Below are 9515 nucleotides of genomic sequence, written 5' to 3'. Positions count from 1 at the left end.
GATTGTCCATATAAGAGTTTGATGATGTTTTAGGAAATCAGAATGTTGTCTTTTGAAACTGCCTTATAGTCATTGCAAGATTGTTCAAATTTGGAAAATATAAATGATCTAAATATCTAACAAAAACGGAATGGAAATAATGTGTGTTAGGTACTTATTATGGAAAATAAGTCAGATATTTAAATTTTGGCTCTATCTGGTATATCTAGCATGAATAAATCATTGAGCTATATTATTCAGCAAAAAACATTAGACACACAATGATGATCACAATAAGATATCCTACATGATAAGAAGTCACTAAAAAAAAATGCCATTTAGATTACATGAATATCTGTGTACTCTCTGATGAATAGGAAAAGGTGTGGAAGGAAATATTTCCCTTTGGGGAATAAATGTAGTAGAGGCCAAAGAGGATTTTAGTGTTGTATGATGTTCTCATTTCTTTTTAAAGGATATCGTATTTCAATATCATTTCCATAAAGTTAAAAACTTATTAAGTCTTAATATGATATAAGAACAATACGTTATATAATGAATGAAATAAAACAAAGTAAAACACAGATCACAATCCAGTATTGCAATACAGGAAACTGTTGCAAAACTTATTCTATGGAAGTTATCACACTGTTTTTTCAATTACCCTTAGTAAATGTACACATATAAGCTATTCCATAAGCATTATATCCCATGGATTTCCATTATTTGAGTTCCAGATGCATATAACTAGGCAGATATATTTCTGCTCCCCTTCCCCTGTGAAGAGATATGTGATATGAAGAAGTAAAAAACATCTAAATCTGCAGCTATCTTCATAACAAAATCCGCATCTTTTTATACCTATATATGGCTTGATTTCAGTATCAGCATTAAGAAGTATGAGTCTGTTTATACTTTTATAATTCTGATAATATTTGGATAAATCCTAAATTGATCTTTTGAATCTAATCACTGTTATTGAGTATTCAAAGTTATAATTTGTTCTTTTTCATGTTTCCTTGATTTGCTGAACTAACAATGGCTCTTATTTTCATTTTAATGGAAAGAAATAATAAATTTGTAGCAGGTTACAGAAGATCCTGAATAATCAGGGTGTGCTACACAAAATGTGACCAGCCTCTGATATGTATGTACTGAATAGAAATGCCATCGTATTTAAAACTTCTGATTACTTGAAATCATCTCTGTTGCAATAAATTCGTGAAGAAAATCCTGAAAGGGACATTAAGGACACAAATGTTCATGCTGCCTCACCCTGACCCTCTAAAAAGAATAAAAATGGGAAAACTTACAATGCTTGATTTTTAGGGCCACATTGATTTCCTTAATTTAGAGCTGGTCCTCAACTCCTAAAATATAATTTGCAGTTTTACCCACAAGGAAGGGAGGTTATCACTGTGGTTGAGAGAGCTTTAACTAGACTAAATGGGTTCAAATATAGTTATCTGTGAATAATATTAGGCAAGTTTCATACATATCTGAGCCTTATTTTTGTCATTTATAAAACAGTGATAATAACAGTACCTTCCACAAGGATTCTTATGAGAATTAAGTGAAATAATCCACATAAGACACTTGGTTAAAGATTTATGTGTCTAATATATTATAAAAATTTACTAAATACTAGATCTTTTATTGTTAATTAAAAAATATTGTGTGAATATTTCACCATTTGTAACACAAGGGAATCACAAGGAATAAATTTTGTTCAATGAGCTTAGTTCATTATCTTTTACCACTGAATATAGATATCTATAGCAGTTATACAGTATTTTTTGAAAATTTTCTCTAGTGAAAATCCAAAAATAACTATCATAAAGTGGGCCGCATAACAGGATTTCCCATTTCACAGATAGGAGAACCAAAATCATCTATGAAGACCTCCAGTATTCTATAAAAAGATAATTTATTCATTATAATTAAGGATAATTGAATTTATCATTTCAAGAAAACATTTTGTTCCTATGTTCTTTTCAAGACATTTCATAGCTTTTTGAGTTTTTTGAAAATTTCAATAATATGTTTGGGTTCTACCTTTTTCAAAGAAGTAACTATTCATTATATAATTTGAATTTCCTCAACTGTGGCTACTGAAATATCCTTCTATAATAGCACATTCAAATCAAAAGTCAGGAATTCTTCCACAGTAAAAGTAGAAATGGAGGTCCTAGTCTTGATCTGCCATTACCTGTTAATGTGATTTAGGAAAAGTCCTTCAAACTCACCTATTTCCTTATGGTTAGGCTATTGTGTCAACGAGCCCAGGTAATTGTGCCCAGCTACTTGGTCAAGCAAGCACTGGGCTAAATGTAATACAAAGGCATTTATGGACTTTAGTCACAATTGACTTTACTGCAGTGGTAATCATAGATAGCTGATTATAATTACATCAATCAGGGAGATTGCCATCAGCAATGAGTGATGCTTTATCCAATCAGTTGACTCCCTTAAAAGGGGAAGTGATTCCGGCATTGAGTGAGAATTTCCCAGCTCGTCTTTGGACAGACAACATCTCCCAGAACTCATCAAGGACCTTCACTGGACTTTCACTGGAGTCTTGGTTACAGCCTGCCTTCAGAACCTGGACTTGTGCATTCCCACAGCCATATGAGAGACTTATAAAATTGCATGCTATTGATAGATATCTCTTGTTGATTCTGTTTCCCTAGAGAACCCTAATACACCAGTATTTAGTTAATCATGTGAGTTAGACCCCCTGGGAATCATTTTAGTAATGAAATTCAGATCTTTATTTGACTCATTTGAATATCTAAATTATTTTACTTGCCTTATATATGCCTTTGGAGTATATAACAACTCATTTTTTGTGGGAGCATGTTGAGAGACAGGTGCCAGTACATGGTTTTCTTTTACAAATGTAGGAGGAATTAGAAAGTACACATTATCAATGGTACTAGCAGTCAGGGACTTATGAATACAAGAAGCTGAAATGAAATAATCTGAGAGTAGCTGAATAACCAGCATTTCCATAAGGAAAGTGTAGGAATGATCCCACAACGATTGAAGCAGAAGCAGAAAAACCTGTGTGATGAATTATGTCCCTTCCCTTCCGATATCTCGCCTGTGTGATATATGTTCAATTTATTTTTGACTTCTTTGTATAGATAATGGAATTCAAAATAGTTAATTTAAATACAAACATACTTTCTGATTTTCATTGTGTTATTTATTTTGAGATCAAGATAGCAATAAATTCAAGGAGTTGTTCATATTGTTTGAAGAGATATTCTAAACAGACAAGCAGAAGACTCAGGGACAGGGAAATGATGCTTAACAGTCTGAAAAATTCATTTAAAAGGAAAACCGTATGAGAACTTTGAGTAGAAAAGTCAATGAAGTATTAAGAAAAAGTGAAGTCATATGTTACCAGAATAGTGAGAAGACCCAAATGGAAAGAACAAATAAGCTCCCAATAGCACTGAATACCATGATTAGCAACCCCCAATGCCCACATTTCCAGGAAAAACCCACCTCCAGGACTGAAAGGGCAATGCTCATGTTTGAGAATAAAAGATTCAGTGCTTTCTGTTCAGGTATGTTAGCTGCAACATTCTTACTCTTTGTAGGACGGTTATACATATAGAAGAGAGGAAAAGGGTGAATTTGCAATTTTTTAATATGTTTTACATTTTTATAGAATTAGAGAATTTGGGTTCATTTCTTAGCTCATTTTCCATCTATAAAATTAGAATGCCTGTATTTGTAGGTGTCAATAATTGTGGGGAGTATACTGTCTTGCATGAGAAATAGGATATTATGAAAACCGTGTGGTTTAAACATGCAATGTTTTTGCTTTGTACCATATCTTTTGTGATTATGAATTTGGGCTCTGGAATAAGGAAACTGTGATTCCAAGTTCTGACTTGTTAAGCACTAGGTAGGCATTCTGTATGTAATTAACCCAAGAAAACCTCAGTAATTTTTAATTCTATGAAGTACTATTACTCTTGTATGAACAACAATCTGAATATAGTAATGTATCTATTTACATAGTATTTTATTCTTCTCAAAGGTCTCCCATACCTAATGTTAGATTTGAAACTCAGAAAGCTCTCACTGATTTAGTTAAGGGAGAAACATTGTCTTTACATTTTGGATGAAGAAATTATCATTGAAGGAAATTAAATCACTTGCAAAGTTGACAACTAAAATCAATGGTAGTGTCAAGAGTAGAAAGTAAGGATCCTCTCCTAACTACATATAAGGAGCTACAAAATAGGTGGCACTTTATTTATGGTGAATTATGAGTTTAAGGGAAAAGTGAAATTAAATGGGAAGAGTTCCAAGAAGTGAAATAAAGCCTCATCTGTAGCTTGCAAATTGGAGAAAACTGGGTTTCATATACTTATTTACAAAAATTGTTTTGTTATAGTATCAACAATTTAATTAGTAGGGTTAGTAACTTGGCAGCAATAAATGCAGACAGAATGTTTGTTTGGTTTTGTCTGAGCACTTTACTAACCTTAGTTTCCACAGAAGCTTAATTTCATATGTGAACCAATTTTCTGAAAACTTATTTCTTAGTTCATGAATTACCCAAAAGTCGTTTTTAAAAAATCTCATTCATTTGAAATCTGCTGAATGATATAGAACAAAGGACTGATAGTGTTTTACTTTCATAATAGAAAGTAATTATTTGAAATGTTTGCAAGGTGGAAGAGTAAAAATGCACATTTCAAAAGGAACTAAATTTGCATTTTTAGAGAAAATGTAATTTATATTATATACATAAAAAGTTATTTCTTTCTAATGTAATACGATATGTATGTCTTCTAATTTGGTTGGATTTTTACTTATCATTTCTCATTTTAATTTGGGAGGTAGAGAATACAGGGAAAGAAATTTAAGTTTGTTTTATTCCCATGCACATAACTAAAATAATGTTATTGTTTATACCTATTCAAATCAATAAGCAATTAATTTTAAGTTTTCCAAAGTAGTATTTTAAATACTACTTTAAAATAAAAAATATTCTTTTCACTTACAAGCAAGGAAACATTTAAATAGCATAATTGGAGGTATCCTGAGAAGTCTTACTCTCAATGGTTTATCTCACAGATTAAAAAAATAAATTAATTTGAATTGTACAATTTTAAGATTTAGAATTTTTTTTAAGGTTCCATCTTTGTTGCAATGGAATTTTTTATTTTGAAGTTGACAATGGTCAAGTTAATATGTAAAAGAGTTTTGAGGAGGGCATTTAAAAATGAATTGATAAAAAAAGACAGTTACAAGATTAGGGCAGAAAATATATAAAAAATTTTAATGAAAAAAGTAATGAATGCATTAATGATGTGGTTTGGTGGTCAAAATTTATAGTGAAGAACAGTTGTGCTACGTTTGTCATCAGACATTTATATTTTATGGTTTATGAAATATATAAAAAGCCTTACACATAACATTTTTAGTTTTAACTACTGCAAAACAATAATGGGTAAATAAGTTCATTTGTTTTATAAAATGTAAACAATTTAATTTCACAAATCACCAAGAAAAAGGTCAGCAAGCAATAAAAAATCAGTCAAGCCAATTGCATTTGCCTCCTGAAGAGATATTTTTATTCAGCTTATTAAATATATAGTATCATTATATTTATCTCTCATTTTATTTTCTACCATATTCAAAAACTATTTTGAGGTATATATTCCACTAGTGACCAATATTAAAACTTTACCTTTGCATCTACATCTTTTAAGAAACACAGTATAACTTTTACTTGCACAAATAACCGATTTTGAGTTTAAAAGGACATAGTTAACCCCTCCCCACGTAATTAGTTGTATATTTCATTGGAAATGGAAAATGTTTACCACCTAATAATATTTTAAATGATTTTAATTACTGATTAAATGCATTAATTTCAAATAATGCCAAGGTTGAACATAATATTCTAACAAATTTATGGAAAGCATCATAACATTAATCAGAAAAGATATTTTTCTTTAGCATCAGATTTTCATTTACTGAAACTCTGGAATTATGTCAATTAAATATAAATTTATGATATGTCTATTATAATTATTTTCTATAAAACTTTTGACAATGACTTATTAATTTTGTCTTTAAGTGGCTGTTGTGCATTTTCACTGCACTGGACCATGGAAAAGAGGAATAATGTCACTGTGTTTATTCTCTTGAGACTTTGCCAAAACATGTACATTGAAATATTGTGTTTTGTATTATTTTGAAATTGTTACATTGCTATTTGGATGGAAACTTGCTCATAATGATTTCTGTTTCATGCAGTCAGCTAATTGACCTGCCCATGTATTTCTTTCTTAATTACCTCTCACTCTCCCACCTTCGCTACACTTCCTCAGTGACGTTCAAACTAATGACTGACTTATTAGCAGAAAGGAAGACCATTTCCTATAATAAATGCATGGCACAGTGTTTGTCCATACATTTCTTTGTAGACATTGAGATCTTTATCCTAACAGAGATGGCCTAAGACCACTACATGGCCATCAGCAAGCCCCTGCACTACACTGTTATCATGAGCAGGTAGAGGTGTCACACTATCATCATAGCTTGTTGTACAAGGGGATTTATTCACTCAGCCAATCAGTTTCTTCTTACCATCTTCCACTTCTGTGGTCTCAATGAAATAGATCACTGGGTCAGAGATGTGTTTCCTTTGCTGAAACTGGCCTGCACTGATACATACAGGATTGGTTTCTTGGTAATAGTCAGTTTAGGTCTTATTGCTTTGCTAACATTTGTGATTTTGATGTTATCTTATTTTCTGATATTGTACACCATTAAGGCTTACCCTGCAGAAAGCCGTAGAAAGCTCTTTCCACTTGAAGTTCTCACCTAACAGTGATTCTGTTCTTTGTGCCTATTTTCTTTGTTTATATTAGACCACGCATAAATTTTCCAGAAGATAAATTATTTGCTGTTTCCTGCACCATCATTGCTCCCATGTTCAATCCTTTGATTTATACTCTTAGAAACTTGGAGATGAAGAATGCCTTGAGGAAAGTGTGGTGCTGTCAATGTTTTCAGAAAGGGCAGTAGTGTATATAAAAGGCATTTTCAATTTTCTCCCTGGGCCTTGTGAAATAGGCATCGATTCAACTCTAAGCATGAAAACTAGTGGTGTGATATGCAATGTGCAGTCTTTAGCATTGTCCAGACTTCTTCATGTTTGGTCAATTTTGATTTATTTTCCCCATGCTCATTGTCCGCCATCCTCCTCATATTCCTTTATCTGGTTTTCCTTATTCTTATTTTAACATTTTATTTTGGCAGTATAAGGAAATCTTTTTCCTTTCTCTTGCATCAATTTTGGCAAAAACGAACATTATGCCGCCTGGTACAGCAGAAATATAGTTTTCAGAATCTGTGTCCCAGTACACAATAAAAAGATGAAAAAGGTGAAATTTTGAGAAGAGACCAGTAGATAAATGAGTGGAACATTTAACCCCATTGGCTGCTAAGCATTTTTCAACAGTGTTCTATACATTTTAGAATCCATTAATAAAACAATAACATTTTTCTGTTTCTTTTGAATGAGATGTACATACACACATATATGCATATATAAATCTAAGAAACAACAAGAAATGAATTGCTTCAATGTCCTTGTCGCTATAATTGGTCATGAGACTTAAGTTAATCTTTATAACTTATTTTAAGCTTTATTTTTCCATTATCTGTTACTATTTGTCTTGAAATCTTTAAGAGATATTTTAGAGATTTCTGTGGATTAAAGATATTGTTTATCTGCGCCCTCATTGTGATGCAACCAACAAATTTCCCCTGGTCATTAGTACCACTGAAAACTGCCCCTTCTTTTCCGTTGGTTTAATAGAGGTATGAGGAGTCCAAAACATCCAGGTGGTATTTCCAATTACAAATTCAACAAAATCACTGCTTTTTTCCCTAATGAAAGCATAATCAGTTTATATCTAAGACCTAAAAATTTGCTGAGCTAGAAATGGTAGGACAGGAAGAAAAATTTCTCTAAGTGGATTTTTAGCTTGGTAGTAAAAGGAGCTACTTGCACTTCCATATTTTGATACCCATAACAGTTTATTCTGGCTGTGGAAGAAACAGCCTTATATACTAATCAATTTTCCTTAAAAATTAAGCTCCAGATTTTTAAGTTGTTATCTTTAATATTTAGTAAGGTATTCCACAATTCTGTTACACAAGTTACTGTAGAGCAATGGGTACCTGGTAAGGAAAGTGTATTCCTTGATATTGTATGCACTGCCACATTTCTTTTACTGTGAAATAAGATACTTGACCAGACTCAGTGCTGTGATATTATAATGGCAAGATGATGAATAAAGCATTCCATAAATTCATGGCTTGTGCTGTTATAACTTGTACCTGACCAGACCTTTTAACAAGGATATCTAGAAAAACTGGGGTATGCTTTGGAGATAGAATGACTCTTTAAAGCATCACAGTGCTAACAAAGTAGCCAAGGCTTGTGTGGCCAAGGTCAGAGAAGAGAAAAGTATGCATAAGTGAGGCTGATATTCCGTGTTTCCTTTTATTTGAGTAATTGGTTAATTTTCAAGCATCAGCCAGCAGATAGATAGACTAAATGTAACAAATGCTTGCAAGAATTTAGAGAATTAGAAATTATATGCATTACTGATGAAATGAAAAAAGGTATAACCAATTTATCAATTAGGAAAATAATTGACTAAAATCCAGCATATGGTACTCTTTTGTCCTTAGAAATTCAATCATACATATATATTTAACAAAAATGTCTACATAGATTCACCAAAAGAGAAAAAGTTCTGAGAGCATTGTTTGAAGAGCCTCAAACTTGCAATAACCCAAATGTAGAACAAATAAATGGATTGTGGTGTATTTAAACATAAAATACAAAAATGCAAGAAAGAAATCATTGTTTCCATGATATGAACAAATTTCACAATCTCACAACTATGTTGCTGAACAAAAGAAGAGAAAGCAAATATTCTATTATTCCATGTATATAAAGTTGAAAATAGTCAAAACTAATCTGTTATTAAAAGACAGGATAGCAGTTACTTCTGGTGACTGGAGGAAGGAATCTTCTGTGTTGCTAATGGTCTAGTTCTCTCCTTTGCTCTCATTTATCAGCAAGCTCTGTTCTTTTTCCCCATTTCTCAATAAATTATTTTTACTAGTTTTATTGACCTAACAACAGCAACAAAAAGATGACTGTAAAAGAAAAGTGGAGATTTTTCTTTTTCAAATTAAGAACTTTGTTTATTAAAAATACTTCATAAAGAGAAGTGGAAAAAATCCCTAAACTGGAATAAGCTATACATAAATCTTATGACCTAAAAGCATTAATATCCAAAATATGTAAATAAGCCCAATGATATAGGAAGCAAAGAATCCATTAGAAAAAATGATCAAAATTGAAAGCAGGCATTTTACAGAAAAGAAAATCCAAATCACCTGTAAACATCTGAAAATACGGTTGGTAATCAGGGAAATACTGAAATCACAATGCAAAACGATTTAACCCTCATCAGTCA

At 31.8% G+C, this 9515-nt stretch overlaps 1 pseudogene; it reads left to right on the top strand.

The window, feature by feature from the left end:
* Positions 1-6119: 6119 nt before the first annotated feature.
* On the top strand, positions 6120-7041 carry LOC105746445 (olfactory receptor 4P4-like; annotated as a pseudogene).
* The last annotated feature ends 2474 nt before the right edge of the window (positions 7042-9515 follow it).

This window comes from Dasypus novemcinctus, chromosome 10, assembly GCF_030445035.2.
Source record: "Dasypus novemcinctus isolate mDasNov1 chromosome 10, mDasNov1.1.hap2, whole genome shotgun sequence".
NCBI lineage: Eukaryota > Metazoa > Chordata > Mammalia > Cingulata > Dasypodidae > Dasypus > Dasypus novemcinctus.
This window is presented reverse-complemented; position numbering and strand designations above follow the sequence as displayed.